The sequence below is a fragment of the Scyliorhinus canicula genome, chromosome 2 (genome assembly GCF_902713615.1).
Source record: "Scyliorhinus canicula chromosome 2, sScyCan1.1, whole genome shotgun sequence".
NCBI classification, from domain to species: domain Eukaryota; kingdom Metazoa; phylum Chordata; class Chondrichthyes; order Carcharhiniformes; family Scyliorhinidae; genus Scyliorhinus; species Scyliorhinus canicula.
In genome coordinates, this window is record NC_052147.1 from 280,503,391 (window position 1) to 280,521,036 (window position 17,646).

The window sequence follows — 17,646 nt, forward strand, 5'->3', positions numbered from 1 at the left end:
TATAACACTACTATTCAAGGAAGAAGTGAGACAAAAAGCAGGAAACTATGGACCAGTTAGTCTAACATCTGTCATTTAAAAATTCTAGAATCCATTAAGGAAGTAGTAGTGGGACATTTGTAAAATCATTACACAATCATAGTTTTGAGATAGGAAAATCATTTGATGTCTGATTTTCTTAGAGTTCTTCGATGATATACCAAACAGGTTGAATAAGGGGGAATGAAGGGTGGAATTGCGAACCGCTTGTGGCGGGTGCCACAATGTCACTCTAGAGGGGCGGGCTCTAATTGAAATGGATTGGGGAGATCCCACCGGTGTTTTAGGACTCATGCAGGATTTACCACTGCCATTCTTGCATCCTAAAAACGGGAGTTGAAAATTCCCAAAAGGCATCCAATTGGTGCCACAAAAAATTACTGCACAAAATCATGGTTGGTGTTTCTTAAAATATTCATTCAGGGGATGTCAGTCCATCCAGCATTTATTGACCACCCCTAATTGTTGCAGATCGGGAGTTACATGAAAGTGCGGCAGAATTCCTTCCCTAAGGGCATTAGTGAAACTTTTTTTTTTACAAAAATTGACAATGGTTCATGGTCATTCGACTTTTAATTCCAGATTTGTATTGAATTCAAATTCCACCATCTGCTGTGGTGAGATTCAAAGCCAAGATCGAGAGCATTGTCATGGGTCTCTGGATTACTAGTCCAATACCCCTCTACCCCTGCCTCTAAAAAGTGGGCGGCACGGCAGCACAGTGGTTAGCACTGTGGCTTCACAGCTCCAGGGTCCCAGGTTCGATTCCCGGCTCGGGTCACTGTCTGTGCGGAGTCTGCACGTTCTCCCCGTGTCTGCGTGGGTTTCCTCCGGGTGCTCCGGTTTCCTCCCACAGCCCAAAGATGTGCAGGTTAGGTGGATTGGCCGTGATAAATTGCCCCTTAGTGTCCAAAAAAGGTCAGGAGGGGTTATTGGGTTCGGGGGATAGGGTAGAAGTGAGGGCTTAAGTGGGTCGGTGCAGACTCGATGGGCCAAATGGCCTCCTTCTGCATCGTATGTTCTATGTTCTAATATCACTGCGCCACTGCCTCCACTGTTGATCTAAGGAATGATATTTTAGCATGGATAAAGGATTGACTTCCAAGTAGGAAACTGAGAGTTGGGATAAAGGCATCATTCTCAGATTGGCGAACAAGTGGAATGCCACATGGCTCAGTGGTGGGACTTCAACTATTTACGATCTATTATCAATGACTTGGATAATGGACAGACTGTCCATTATAAGGGACAGACTGTATTGTAGCCAAATTTGCTAATGATGCAAATATCAGTAGAAAAGCAAATTGTAGGACAATACAAAGAAATTGCAGAGGAATATAGTTGAATCCACGAAAAGTAGAACGCATGAACGATTTCTTTCAAAAAAAATAAATTTAGAGTACCCAAATATTTTTTTCCAAATAAGGGGCAATTTAGTATGGCCAATCCACCTATCTTTGGGTTGTGCGGGTGGAACCCACGCAGACATGGAGAGAACGTGCAAACTCCACACAGTGACCCGGGGCCAGGATCAATCCCGGGTCCTCAGCGTCGTAGGCAGCAGTGCTAACCACTGTTCCATCATGCCACCCCCACGATTTTAATACAATTTTAATACTCCTCCACTCCCCTCAAGGTCTCCTTCCCCGACCAGCACCGTGGCTGGGGTTTTTATACAGCTGAGGTTTAACTTTCAGAGGGGAGCCCCACCCCTTAAAGGGGAAGTTCATATCCCGGGGAGGTCATGGGAAATCGTATTTCCTGTTCCCAGGATCTTCATTGTCATTATAACAGTCCTTCCACCCACCAAGTCCGGGGCAACATCCATGGACAAGTGCGCCAGGCCTTTTGACCGTTTCGCCTGTGGACGTCATTCAGACACAGTCCTTGAGGCGTCAGGAGGCGTATATTGGACCGGGGAGTGGCGATTACGTAACAAGTGTCTAGGCGGCAGCGGCATTGCTGGTGCGGTCACGAGAATCGGCACGGGCACCTCCGGTGGTGGCAGAATGTCCATCTCGGTTTCCGAGTCGGAGCTAGGCGGTTCTTCATCCAGCATTTCTCAAAATGACCTCTGGATCCTTGACAACATGTGGCGACAGGAGCGGCAGAGGTAATGGGGCTGCGATGAAATCTGGCCGGTGCAGCTGGCGTTTCCAGCATGTGGTTTTGGAGATGGTCCATGTGGCGATTAAACTAGCGGCCCTGTGTCTGTACTTGGTAAGAAACCAGGCCCGTTTTCGCAAACACCACGCCCGGGGTCCAAGCGGCCACGTTGCTAAAGTTCCAGACGAGTACCGTGTCTCCCAGGGCGAACCCGTATAGTGGCCTCCGGCAGCCTGTGTCCCCCTCAATTAGGTCCTGAGCGACGTGGTTTTTCCCACAGATATCCGGAGAGAGGAGACTCAAACAGGTGTGGAGGCGGCAACCATCAACATCTCAGCTGGCACGATGCCCGTCGTGGCATGCGGGGTTGGCGGGTAACAGAATAAGAACCTTGCCAAGCGGCTCTCCCAGGATTCCTATGTTTACTTTTACATTCCAAGCTTAAAAAGTTTGCACCGCTCGCTCGGCCAACCCATTCGAAGCTGGGTGGTATGGGGCGGTCCTCATATGACAGATCCCATTGGTGGACATGAATACTCAAATTCTGCACTTGTAAACACTGTACCATTGTCTGATACCAGCACCTCAGGTATGCTATGCGTGCTGAAAATGTGCCGGAATTTCTCCATTGTGGCTCGGACTATCGTCGCCTGGAGTGGGCATCAATGAAGATGAGGAATATTGCCCCCTGACAGGGGCCCGCAAAGTCTATATGGACGTGAGACCACAGACGACCAGGCGATTCCCACGGGTGGAGTGAGGCTGCAGGAGGCAACTTCTGATGTGCCTGACACTGGAGGCAGCACTGGGCCTCCTGCTCAATGTCTGCATCGATGTCGGACCACCAAACTTGGCTTTGAGCGAACATTTTCATCTTGGACATACCTGGGTGTCCATTGTGGATGTCCATCAGGAGCGGGCTGCATCCACTTTCGGGTCCTCCCCCACTGGTGTGGGTGGCCTGGTCGGCAGGGGCAGACGGCTTAACATGTCAGCATGGGGAATCTTGGTCCCGGAGTGGTACTCCAAAACATAGTCATATGCTGTGAGCAGTAATGCCCATCGCTGGATGCAGGCGGAGCAATGGAGAGGGGGGATAATTGCTTGCTCTTTCTCGAAGAGCCCGAGGAGGGGCTTGTGGTTTGTGAGAAAGTTGAAACGATGCCCATAGATATATTGATGAAATTTCATGACCCCGAACACAACAGCCAAACCCTTCTTCTGAATCTGAGCATATCACTTTTCCGCATTGGCCAGCGTCCTTGAAGCGAAGGCAAAGGGACTTTCGAATCCATCGTCCGTGTTGTAGGCCAGCACAGCCCCAATGTCACATGAAGAAGCGTCGCAGGTCAACAGGAGTGGATGGGATGGATCATAGTGGGTGGCAGTCTTGAGGAGAGTTCTTGGCTCACCATGACAAAAGCCGCCTGCTGCTCTTGGGCCCACTCCAAATGTTGTCCCTTCTTTAACAGACTGTGGAGGGTGCTAAAGTCGTGGCCGGGTTTGGGAGGAACCATAGTAATTCACCAGGCACAGGAATGATCGGAGTCCTGTTGGGCCACCTGGTACGGGAGCCTACAGAATTGCCTGTACCTTCTTCCACTGGGTGTAAGGCATGACGGTCTATGCGGTAGCGGAGGTACATTATATTTGCAGCTTTGAAGACACATTTCTCCCAACAGGAGAACGGCGACTTCCTCAAAATGCCTCGGCACCTCAGCCAGGTTTTGTAGGTGCTCCTGGTTGGACAAGCCCATGATCAGGACATCGTCTAGATAGATTGCCACGCAAAGTAGGCCTCGCAGGATATTCTGCATTATGTGCTGGAATACTGCACACGCAGAGAAACCCCAAAGGGCATGCGGGTGTATTCATGTAGCCCCCTCTGTGTGTTCACGGTTACGAAGCGTCTGGACTCAGGGGCCATGACCAAATGGAGGTAAGCATGACTCATGTCGGGTTTTGTAAAAGTGCGACCTCAGCTGAGCTTTGTGTAAAGATCCTAGGGACCGGATAACGGTCCAGTTGAGGCACATGGTTGACCGTCATCTTATAGTCGCAAAACAAACGTACTGATGCATCCAGTTTCATGCCCGGGACAACCGGGGCCGCCCAGTTGGAGAACTGCACCAGGCATATGATGCCCAGATTCTCCATCCGGTCCAATTCAGCGTCCACCTTGGGTTGTAAGGTGTACGGGACAGGCCGGGAGCAGAAATAACACAGTTGAGCCATTGAGTCCAAACTTATTTGGGCCACAATCCCGTTTATGGTGCCCAAGCCTTCCTGGAAAACTGAAGGAAACCCTGTCAGAACCCCTTCAGGGCCATGTGGGTGCAAGCGGCACACCGCTGCATTCTAACCACAGGTGGCGTTACCAGTCACCCCCCTCCCCCCCCAAAACAAGCTCGGACCGCTCCCGTAGACCACCGCCAGAGGAAGGTTTGCAGATTGTTGACCATAATCGACCAGAGCAGTTGAAGGGCCCACTATTGTCAGTGGTTCGCCTGTATAAGTGGCCAGCCTCGCTCTGGTGTCCGACAGGGTCAGTGATAGAAGGCCAGACCGGATGCGGTCGAACGTACAGCGACTGACTACCGACACTGCTGTCCCAGTGTCGAGTTCCAGGCAGATTGAGTGTCCATTAATTTGCAGGGAGATCCGGATGGACGCCACCCTTGCTGTGGCTGCACAGTGGTAGGTGCTGTCGTGGCGTTCCACATAGTCAGCCCTGTCATGTGGGGGCGGTAGCCCTAAGCGGGTCGACGCAGATCTTCGTGGGGCCTCCTGTTTCCCTGGTTTCTGCAGCTTGTTTTGGTCCCCACTGGCTGGTGGTTGTACTCCAGTTCCTCCTGGTCGGGAGAACGTCCGGCAACATTCCCGGCAGCCCGTGTACTTCTGGTGGGTGTCCCGTTGTCGGGGGGTGGGGGGAGCTGTCTCTTCAGTTCCAGCCACGTGTGATTGGCGCTTGCTTGCGGGCCAGGAAGTCACTCACCGACTCGCCCAGGGTCTGAGCAGCTGTGTGGAACCGGAAACGGTGTACGATGAGCGGTGGTTTCAGGTCGAAATGCTCCCCCACTAGGGCTACCAGGGTGGCGAACGACCAGGTATCTGGAGGGTCCGGACGAGTCAGCCTCTTAATCACGCTGTAGGTGGGCCCTCCAAAAATCGTTAGTAATATCACAGTTTGTCTTTCATTGCTGATAATCACATTTGTTCGAAAAAAATAGTTCATGCGTTCTACATATTGTCCCCAATCTTCTGTACCTGCATTAAAAGGTTCCAGATGTCCTATGTGTGGCATTTCGGCGATTAGTAGTGGGGCCTCCTGAAGCCTAGATGAGGTGGACCTGATGCGTGGCAATTGGTGTTGATGGCAGCTCCACTAAATCCTCATCGCCAATGTTGAATCCGCACTAAGTAGAACGCATTTACGATAGTAGAAATTACGAAGAAGATTTATTTCAGTGCAACTCTAATTCTCCTCCATTCCCCTTTGGGTCTCCTTGCCAGACCTGCACCTAGGCCGGAGTTTTTATACAACTAGAGCTCTCCTTGTAAAGGGGAAGCCCTGCCCCTTAAACGGGAAGTCCTGCCCCCCTTAAAGGGGAAAGTTCATATTCTGGGGTGGTGATGGGAAATCATATTGTCCTGATTTCGGGACCTCCATTGGGGTTCCAACAGTGGGAAAATGTGAAGTTGTCCACGTTGGCAGGAACTTTCTAAAACTAAATATTTTTATTGGTTTATGCATTTGATGGTGACAACCTTGCAAAAAGGAAAAATAATAAAATGTACAAACAAAAAATAAAACGATGAAAGGGAAGGCAGAATAATGAGGTGTGAATACATGGGAAACATATATACAGTTACGAGATCTGGTAACATTGGGTCGCCAGTAATTGGTTCCCACAAACATACCAGGGGCGTATTTGCGGCCTCCCAGGCGTATAATGTTTTTGTTGCTGTGGCCGCACCCATGGGCTCTCTTTGCGTCGGTACCCTTTGGTTCCTCTGCTCTGCTTCCCCTGTACTCTGGGTAGTGTCTTCTCTCCTCCCTTCTCCTATTCCCCCCCCCCCCCCTCCCCAATCCCTTCTTCCTTTGTCTATTTTGGTCCCCCTGCTCCCACCCCCTCCTTTATTGGTTGTTGGTCACGAACAGGTCCTCGAACAGGTTGGTTTAGCACAGTGGGCTAAACCGCTGGCTTATAATGCAGAACAATGCCAGCTGCACGGTTCAATTCCCTTACCTGCCTCCCCAAACAGGCGCCGGAATGTGGCGACTGGGGGCTTTTCACAGTAACTTCATTTAAGCCTACTTATGACAATAAGCGATTATTATTATTACATTTTTCCCATGTGATGCAGAAGCCTTCCTCTGATGGTGAATTTTATTTTTTCCAATTTGAGGAATTCTGCTAAGGTGGACAGCCAATCTGCGGCCTTGGATGGCGCTGCTGATCTCCAGCCGAGCAGGAGTCTCCAGTGGGTGGTCAAGGAGGCAACGGCTAGGGCGTCTGCCCCTCACCTCGTAAAGAGCTCTGGCTGTTATGATACCCCGAAGGCCGACCCTAATGGCACGACTCCATCCCCACCCCCACAACTTTCGAAAAAGGAGATCCAGTACCCGATAAGTCTGGGACAAGACCAGAACATGTGGGTACGGTTGGCCAGTCGTCCCTGACACCATTGACATTTGTCCTCCACCTCCTGGAAGAACCAGTTCATACGTGTTCCAGTCAAGTGCACCCTGTTCACTACCTTTATCTGCTTTAGGCTCAGTCCTGCGCACAAGGAGGTGGATTTCAGTAAAGCGTTTGATAAGGTTCCCCACGGTCGGCTATTGCAGAAAATACGGAGGCTGGGGATTGAGGGTGATTTAGAGATGTGGATCAGAAATTGGCTAGTTGAAAGAAGACAGAGTGTGGTGGTTGATGGCAAATGTTCAGAATGGAGTTCAGTTACAAGTGGCGTACCACAAGGATCTGTTCTGGGGCCGTTGCTGTTTGTCATTTTTATAAATGACCTAGAGGAGGGCTCAGAAGGTTGGGTGAGTAAATTTGCAGACGACACTAAAGTCGGTGGAGTTGTAGACAGTGTGGAAGGATGTTGCAGGTTACAGAGGGACATAGATAAGCTGCAGAGCTGGGCTGAGAGGTGGCAAATGGAGTTTAATGTAGAGAAGTGTGAGGTGATTCACTTTGGAAAGAATAACAGGAATGCGGAATATTTGGCTAATGGTAAAATTCTTGGTAGTGTGGATGAGCAGAGGGATCTCGGTGTCCATGTACATAGATCCCTGAAAGTTGCCACCCAGGTTGATAGGGTTGTGAAGAAGGCCTATGGTATGTTGGCCTTTATTGGTAGAGGGATTAAGTTCCGGAGCCATGAGGTCATGTTGCAGCTATACAAAACTCTGGTACGGCCGCATTTGGAGTATTGCATACAGTTCTGGTCGCCTCATTATAGGAAGGACGTGGAAGCTTTGGAACGGGTGCAGAGGAGATTTACCAGGATGTTGCCTGGTATGGAGGGAAAATCTTATGAGGAAAGGCTGATGGACTTGAAGTTGTTTTCGTTAGAGAGAAGAAGGTTAAGAGGTGACTTAATAGAGGCATACAAAATGATCAGAGGGTTAGATAGGGTGGACAGTGAGAGCCTTCTCCCGCGGATGGAGTTGGCTAGCACGAGGGGAAATAGCCTTAAATTGAGGGGTAATAGATATAGGACAGAGGTCAGAAGTGGGTTTTTTACGTAAAGAGTGGTGAGGCCGTAGAATGCCCTACCTGCAACAGTAGTGAACTCGCCAACATTGAGGGCATTTAAAAGTTTATTGGATAAGCATATGGATGATAATGGCATAGTGTAGGTTAGATGGCCTTTAGTTTTTGACTTCCCATGTCGGTGCAACATTGTGGGCCGGAGGGCCTGTACTGCGCTGTATCGTTCTATGTTCTATGTTCTAAGTGCACCCTGTTCACTACCTTTATCTGCTTTAGGCTCAGCCCTGCGCACAAGGAGGTGGAGTTCGCCTTATGCTGTGCTTTGATCCAGAGTGCTCCCCCTATCTCCGTGCATAGCTCTTCCTCCCACTTGTACCGTTACTCATCCTGCGGTGCCCTTACCTCCTCTAGTAGTTGTCTGTACATGTTGTTGCAGCTACTGTCCCCTAGTTCGTCCAATGTCAGAAGACTGTCCAGTTAGGTGTGTCTAGGTTGCTGGGGGAACCTTGCGATCTCATTGCGAAGGAAGTTCCTTAATTGCATGTACTGGAGCTTGTTTCCTTTCGGGAGCTTGAGCTTGTCCGTTAGTTCCCCCAGGTCCACTACTCTGATGTCTATGTTTAGGTCCCCTACTATCAGTACCCCTTCGACCTGTCTCCACCTTTTAATGGAGGCGTCTACTGTTGCCGAGGTGAATTTATGGTTTCTGAAAATGGGGGCCATAGTGGACATTGCACCCAGATGGAAATGGTGCCTGAGTTGATTCCATGTCCTCAGAGTGGCCACTACCAGTGGGCTCCTTGAGTTCTTGGCTGGGAAAAATGGGAGTGGGGCATGGCCATTGAATGGAGGGATGTCGATTCCGGCGAGAAAACTGAGGAGAATGCCGCCGATGGCGAGAAAAATCACCCGATATTCAGCCTCTTTAACAATTCTTTTTTCCACGTGATTCACGCTGTGCTCGTGGTGACTTGCCTCTAATACATTTGCCCTGGGAAAACCTAATCTCTGTAATCAGTGGGGCGCTCCTTTCAAACATCTCCACAATACTTGTTCCAATCCAGTCGGGGGGATAGCCGCCAGGAAGTCCACCACGTTTCACGGTAGGAGCCTTCACCAAACTTGTGGATGGCGTCGAGCAGAGGCAAGACATCCTGCGATCGGCCAGACGTCCAGCAAGCAAGCAAGGTCACCAACCCCACCTTGGAGGCTGTGGCTACAATAGTGAGTGCCAGCTCGCTCCATAAGAGGACAGGGCTAGAGTGCCGCAAGAAGATTGTTTGCCTTCTTTGTGCAGCCAGGGTTTGTCTGCTTCCTCATGTCTCCTGCTGCACCCCTTCATACACTCATCACACCTCCAGGGTGATCTCTCTCCCAGCCACCTCATGGGTTCCCCCCCCCCCCCCCCCCCCCCCCCCCACCCTCCTGCAACTCCTCATGGTTCTCCCCAGTGGATAATCTCAACTCCCTGCTCTCACTCACCTCCCACGTATGTCAGACTTCATCACCATCTGACCTGGCAGTACTCTTGCCTACACTCCCCATCTGTCTCATTGTAGGACAAGCTCAAGCACAACTGGCGTGAGTGGGCATGGCCTGCCAGAGTCATGCCCGACCTGAGAACCCTAACGCACTTTGAGGATGGAGCTCTTGAGACGGCTGGCGAGGAGCAGAACGGCACCTATACAGATGTGAGGTGGGGGCACCAGACCAAAGTGAGAACCCTGGACACATCCAGCCATGGTGCAAGCCTCCTGTGAGTTAACTTTCTTCCATCAGCCTACCCCTGTGATGCACTAATGCCATCGCCGTTCCTTTGCAGGTCAATCATTCGACCAACGCAGACCATCCTCGCGCCCTCTGGAGATCACAGATCTAAGCAGTTCCGTGGGAGACATCATGGAGCATCACAACTGTCACCTGCACCCTCCACCAGTGCAGATACTCACACTTCACTGGGATAACTAGTAGGCAGGCTTCTGGGTCACTCACTGGTGAGCACCCCACAGCTGAAGCGCCACAGCAGGCAGAAGAAGGAATGTCCCACTCCTATGCAATCAGGCCAATACTGCGAGGGTGGCATCCGCAATGGTGCAGGCACTAGTGGGAATCCACAAGCGTCAGAGCCAGAGGACGCCGGGGATTTGGATCTCACTCCAGCTGTCTCAATCCCATGGATGAGCCCAGGGTCCCTTGGGCACCCTAAGGGAATAGGGATCAGCAGGAGCGCAGCCCTGGGGGCATCCAGCCCATTTGGCACCTCCCTTCCCTGTGAGCGGCACACCTCCAGCCCCGCACACCAAGGAGAGCATCACTGCAACACCATGCAGCCCGAAAGTAGGCCCGGACCCTCAAGATCCAGGTCCCCCAGGGGACACCCACCAATGTCATCTCGGGCAACAGGGTGTGGAAGTCAGCAAGCCGCCTCCACCTCAGCTTTGGATCCTGAGGATATGCCTAGATGTAGCGGGAGGATGAGGAAGAGTAAGAAACGATAGGCACCTAGTGAGCACGGATGCACCTAGGCACTAGTAGAGGTAAGTCACCATTGTAATAGCGAGCTTGGCAGCACTATGTCTCTCCCACACTAACTACACAGTGAAGCCGTGCCTCTGCCAGCACCCCCCGCAATCCCCCATCCATGGGAGGTTCACCTTCGTACCCCCCAACATCAGTGCTCAGGCTTCTCATGTCTGCCAGTATTCTCTAGTTATAAGGGTGCCAAGGGCTGAACATGTGTTGAGAGTCTGTCCATCTCGTCAATAAGTGGAGAAAAACACCAGGACTCCTGACCTTGGAGGAGGCAGTAACAGCTGAGATGTTATATTCAGCCTCTCTGTGTCCCGAGGTAGGCCCGTTTATTGGCAGGTCGTGTTCAGCCCTCTGCCAGACAAGAGTCAGACATTTCGCAGAGGATAAGAGGAGCAGAGCTCTGTTCTCACTGCAAATCATCATCATTCTCAATCAGCGCCTGGCACACTGCCATTTAAAAAAAAATCCAAATAAGGGGCAATTTAGAGCGGCCAGTCCACCTACCCTGCACACCTTTGGGTTGTGATAGGAACTGACCATCATCCTCGGTGGGTTTCCCCTCGCCACTTTCCTCCTCCTCCGAGATGTGGTGGTCTTCCATCTCCTGGTCCAACTGCTCGCCCTGCTGCAGAGCCAGGTTGTTCAGAATGCAGTATATCACTATGATGTGGGACACCCTCAGGGAGCTGTATTAGAGGGCTCCCCTCAAATGGTCCAGACACCAGATCCGCATCTTGAGCAGTCCAATCGTCTGTTCGACCTGTGCCTCACTGTAGCGAGTCTCAGCGGGTGTTTGTGGCCACCGCATTGGCATCATCAGCTACTTCCTTTGTTGCCAGGGAGCCATCCAGCTACTGCTCTCCCTAAAAGATGGCTGGGCTCTTTGAGCACCCGAGATGTAACTATCAAGGACGTACCCTGGGAGTATCGCGTGGTCACAGACGATCTGGACATTGAGGGAATGGATCCCTTGCAGCTCACAAATGGTGTCCCACCATGCCATGTGGAGTGCAGAGCCACATGGGTGCAGTCGATGATACCTTGCACCTGGGGCATGCCTACTATGTGGGCAAAGCCCATGGCCCAGGAATCGTGGCTCACCTGGACCCGATCCAAGTTGCTGTACATTTGGGTCCTCGCAAATAGCACATCTGTGACCTCCGCTCATGCCCACGGCTGATTGGGAGATTCACACAGGTCACCCATGCAGGCCTGAAACGAGTCACTGGTACAGAAGTTCAGAGAGGCAGTGACTTTCAAGGCCGCAGGCAATGGGTGACCTCCTAGTCCATGTGGTGCCAACTCTTGCATCACCTGGCACAGGTGATCCACTGTCCCCGGGACAGATGCAGTCTTCTCTGGCACTAGACCTCTGACATCTGGAAGTAGGAAATTCTATGGCGGAGTACTCGTGGCCAGAAACTGAGGCTCCGCCATCTGTGACCCTGCTACTGGAAGATCAACGAGTCCTGCCTCCTCTTCCTCTGCAGGGCGCCGTTCCTGCCCATGTGCAGCAGCACGTTGATGTAATTGATGCTGCTCAATCGCAATCAAAAGAATTGCCAGCTCCATTGGCTCCATGGTTCTCCCGAAGGTGAACGATGAGTCCTGACAATGCCCTGACCCACACCCCTCTCAATCTACATGCATCCCCTATGTGAGTGCCTTTCCATTGAGCCTCACTCCCCTCTCACACGATAGCCTCTTTCACCACAGTAGCCCATCTCAGTGTAGCCTGAGTGTGGGGGTTCATTCTGACTGCATTCGTCCTCCCCAATGTGTAAGGGTCTTCAGCCCTCATGACGATGGAAACCACTCCGAGTCAGAGTTCCCAACTCTGCCCGTGCAGCTTGGCATCTCAGGGGACCCACCCAGGGACTTCACAGTCGCCCCCTGTGCAGTCCTTCTGGATTCACCTGCTCCCACCCACTTTCCAGCTGCCACTCTAGAACGGCAATCCCTCAGTGGTGATATTGCCACAAGCCCAGCATGGGGAACAAAGGAGGCAATGTCTGCAGACCAGCCACGAGGCTCACACCCACCAAGGGCTGTTAAGGCCTGCAAGCGACCCCATCCCCGACATGGGGAGACGGAAAATCCCCCACCCGAGTTGCACTTCTCTGGGTCCCCCGCGTCCTCTCCGGTGTCCCCTCTGTAATTGGCACCCTGGAGAGTGATGGCGACCTGAGCGCTCACCTCCAGTATCCCCTTTGGAGGTGAGGTCTCCAGGTTCTCGTTTTTATAGAGCTGTTGTAAATAGCGCTGGAGTGATGTCATGCCGGCGACCGATGAGGGGGAAAGTCCTGGTGGGAGGGCTCGCTAATAAGATACTAATGTATTTGAATGAGGTGCCTGACCTTGCGCAGCAGGATTCTTGTTACGCCATCCGAGAGGTGGGTATTTTGCACCCACATTGCCGTTCTCGCTGTTAACCCGGACTGAAAAGTGCCCCCGTGGAGTGGGATATGGTAGTATAGTGGTAATGTCCTGAACAGTCATCTAGACTCCCAGCCCGAGAGGCCCTGGGCACACGGTTTAAATCCCATCACAGTAGCAAGTGGAATTTGAATTAAATTAAAACATCGGGGGCTGGATTCTCCGCCAGCGGGTTGCTCAGTTTTGCCGGCAGCCCGGGGTGTCCCGATGGCGTGGGGCTGCCCCACAATGGGAAACCCCATGGACCAGCCGGCGTAACAGAGCATCCCGCTGGCGGGGTGAAACAGAAATGTGGCGCAGCGGGGCGGAGAATCCAGCCCCTGGAATATAAAGTTAGCCTCTGTAACGTTGACCGATTGTTTTAAAAACCCATCTGGCTCACTGATGTGGCTGGTTTAGCTCACTGAGGGGCTGGTTTAGCTCACAAGGCTAAATCGCTGGCTTTTAAAGCAGACCAAGCAGGCCAGCAGCACGGTTCGATTCCCGTACCAGCCTCCCCGGACAGGCGCCGGAATGTGGCGACTAGGGGCTTTTCACAGTAACTTCATTGAAGCCTACTCGTGACAATAAGCGATTTTCATTTCATTTCATTTCATTCATTCATGATGTCCTTTAGGGAAGGGAATCTGCCCTCCTTACCCGGTCTGGTCTACGCGTGACTCCAGACTCACAGCAGTGTGGTTGATTCCTAACCTCCCTGTGAAATGGCCGAGCGAAACACTCAGTTCAGGGGAAATTAGAGATGGGCAACAAATGCCGGCCCAGCCACTGATGCCCACATCCCATTTTCTATCCCATGATCGAATTTTATAGTGAAGTACCGGGATATGTTTCTTACATTAGAGATTCAATATGTTTTTGGAATACAAACTTCATTCAATTAGTTAGTTTTAATTTTTATATTTATATTAATTTTTGTGCTTTCTGTCCCACAGCATGAATGTATTTCCATCCATATTGGCCAGGCTGGTGTGCAGATAGGCAATGCCTGCTGGGAGCTGTACTGTTTGGAACATGGCATCCGGCCTGATGGTATTATTCCCAGGGACTGGACTTACGGAGCTGCAGATAACTCCTACAACACCTTCTTTAGCGAGACTGGTGCTGGAAAACTTGTCCCACGAGCTATGTTCATTGACTTAGAGCCAACTGTGATTGGTAAGTCAATAGAAACTGGTCCTTCAACGTCTCTTTAATTTTATATGAACAAGGAGCAGGAGTAGACCATTCAACCCCTTGAGCCTGCTCAGCCATTTTACCGATCTGATAGTAACCTCAAATCTGCATCCTGCCTACCCCCGATAACTTATCACCCTTTTGCTTATCAAGAATCTATCCCACAAGAGGGGACATCCTCTCCACATACAGTCTTACAGTGCAGAAGGAGGCCATTCAGCCCATCGAGACTGCAACAACCATCTGGAAGTGCACTCTAACGAGGACCCCTTCTCCACCCTATCCCTATAACCCCACATAACCTGTGCATTTTTGGACATAAAGGGGCAATTTATCATGGCCAACCACCCAACCATCTTTGAACTGGGAGGAAATCGGAGCACCCGGAGGAAACTCCACACAGTCACCGGAGGCCAGAATTAAACCCTGGCCCTTGGATTGGATTTGTTTATTGTCACGTGTAAAAAAAAATATATATATATATATATATATATAACATAAACAGTAAGGGGCCAGCACCGAGCTCTGTGGAACACCACTTGAAACAACTTTCCAATTGCAAAGGCAGCCATCGGCCATTACCCTTTCTTTCTTGTTACTAAGCCAACTTTTTATCAGTTTGCCACATTTCACTGTTTCTGTGGGGCTTTCACTTTCTCAACCAATCTGCCTTGTGGGACTTTGTCAAACGCTAAAATCCATGTACACCACATCCACTGCACTACCTTCATCAACCCTTCTTGTCATTTCCTGAAAGTATTCGATCAAATTTGTGAGGCAAGATCTTCTTTGAACAAATCCATGCTGACTATTCCTGACTAGTCCATGGCTTTCGATGTGACAGTTAATCCTATATCTCAGGATTGAGTCTATGGGGCGGCACGTGGCACAATGGTTAGCATTGCTGCTTACGGCGCTGAGCACCCGGGTTCGAATCCCGGCCCTGGGTCACTGTCTGGAGTTTGCACATTCTCCCCGTGTCTGCGTGGGTTTCGCCCCCACCACCCAAAGATGTGCTGGTTAGGTGGATTGGCCATGCTAAATTACCCCTTAATTGGGAAAAAAATTATTGGATACTCTAAATTTTAAAAAAAAGGATTGAGTCTACTAATTTGCCCACTACTGACATAAGACTAACTAGCCTATAATTGTTCAGGATTTCCTTTGATTCCTTTTTAAACAATGGTCCCATGTTTACATTTCTCCAGTCCTTCGGTACCTTCCATGTGTCTAGTGAGGATTGGAAAATCATCCTCAAAGCATCTACTATCTCATCCCTGACCTCCTTCAGGCTGGTTTAGCACAGTGAGCTAAACAGCTGGCTTGTAAAGCAGAACAAGGCCAGCAGTGCGGGTTTAGCTCAGTGGGCTAAACAGCTGGCTTGTAAAGCAGAACAAGGCCAGCAGCACGGTTCAATTCCCGTACCAGCCTCCCTGAACAGGCGCCGGAATGTGGCGACTATGTGCTTTTCACAGCAACTTCATTGAAGCCTACTTGTGACAATAAGCGATTTTCATTTCATTTCATTCATTTCAGTAGCCTTGGAAACAATCCACTGGTCCTGGCGACTTATCAACTTTCAAGGATTTCAATCCTTCAAGTACTTCCTCTCTTCATCTCCCACTTTTTCCTGAACTAATCTTTTACCATTGATATATTGGTAAAACATCTTTGGGTTTTCTTTAACTTTACCTGCTAATCATTTTTCATGTCCTCGCTTTGATTTTCTTATTTCCTTTTTGACTTTGTCCCTGCACTTTCTATACCTGTCTAGGCCAGTGTTCTTCAAACTTTATTTCCGGGGACCATTTTTGCCAACCGGTCAACCTTCTGGACCCAACCCGGCTGACCTTAACGAACCGCGTCGGCCGACCTTCGGGACCCACGCCGGCTGACCTGCGCAACCCACCACTTTCTCTTACCTTGTTTGCTGCTGATAAAAATGGAGGAAATGGTTTTGGGTCCTTTTGGCCCTCGTGCAATCTGCTCCAATGGAACCTGTTGGATGAAGGTGAAGCCTTCCAGTATCGGAAAATATGGAGTCTCCATCTGTCCAAAGTTCTGCATTTTTTTCCAGTAAAATTTTATCAAATAAACCCCCCCCCCGAACTTGTGAAACAAAATAAAAATAAAATGAATAAAATAAATGAAAAAAAATAAAAATGAATAAAATAAATGAATAAAACTTCCCTGAACATGTAAAACAAAAAGATGCGACCGTTAATAAAAAAGCGTCCGCACTCCGCATGTGTGCCCGATCATCGGCGCGCCTGTGCATAATTTTGCGGATGCACGGCGATGATCTGGCACGCATGCACATTGCGGCCGCATTTTGTTTACATGTTCACAGCCATTTCGAAGGCCGCTTGCAGTCGGCGTTTTTAACAGCCGGCGGCTGTTGCGTGCAGATTTGCAGATCGGGAGCGCCGCGACGGACGGCTCCGCGATCTTCCCGACACCCGCCTGCGGGTCGCGCCCCGGAGTTTGACAATGCCTGGTCTAGGCTATGTGCCTTTGATATACTTTCTTTTTCTGTTTGATCTTCCCCTGTATTCCTATAGACAACCGGGGGGGTCTAGATTTGGCAGTATATATGTCTCCTTGTACATTTGGGATCTCTCCTTTTAGTGCTTCCCACTGGTTTTCCATGGAGTTATCCTCTAGCAATGCTGGCCAGTCCACCTCAGCCAAGTCCCTTCTTATTTCTACAAAATGTGCCTTGCCCCCCCCAGTTCAAAACTTTTTTACTCCTGCTTTACCTCTGTCCGTTTCCATGGTAATACTGAATCTAACTGAATTGTGATCACCATCCCCGGTATGGTCGCCAACTGTCACTTCACCCACTTGCCATTCTTCGTTCCCCAAGACTAGGCCCAGAATGACATCTCCTCTCATTGGGTTTGTCACTAATTGGTTGAAAATTTCCTGGAGACACTGCATGAATGTTTCTTCCTCGGTTCCCCTTATATTATTTGATTCCCAGTTGACACTGGAATAGTTAAAGTCTCCCACTATTATTACCCCTTTGTTCTTACAGGCAGAAATTTGCCTTCATATTTGCTCTTCTATCTCCCTTTCACTGTTTGAGGGCCTGTAGTATTCTCCTCGTAGTGTGACTGTCCCTTTTTTATTTCAAAGTTCAACCCATAATGCTTCATTGTTGACCCGTTTAGTATACCATCCCTTCTTGCAACTGGAATTGTTTCCTTAACCATTAGTGCTACTCCCCCTCATTTTTTATCTCCCCCTTTGTCCTGCCTGAAAACTCTGTATCCAGGGATATTGAGTTGCCAATTTTGTCCCTCCTTTAGCCGGGTTTCCGCGATAGCAATGATATCCTGCTGCCATGTGTCTACCTGTGCTGTTAATTCATCTACCTTGTTTGCGATACTCTTTGTATTGAAGTATAAACAGTGTAACACCACCATTTTCCCTTACTGGACACTTTTACAACTTTGCTTCTCCTGTAATTTCAAGTAAGTCGTTACATCTTCTACATCACCAGCTCAAGTTCTACCGCCACACTAGTTTAAATACTCCCTAACAGAACTAGCAGAAGCCCCGCAAGGACATTGGTCCCAGCTCTGCCTGGGTGCAACCCTTCCGGTTTATACAGACCCACCTGCCCCAGAAC

The 17,646-nt window shown here is 50.1% G+C and overlaps 1 pseudogene; it reads left to right on the forward strand.

Annotated features, from left to right (window-relative positions):
- LOC119962188 overlaps positions 1-17,646 on the forward strand; it is a 44,767-nt pseudogene that overhangs the window by 7,098 nt on the left and 20,023 nt on the right.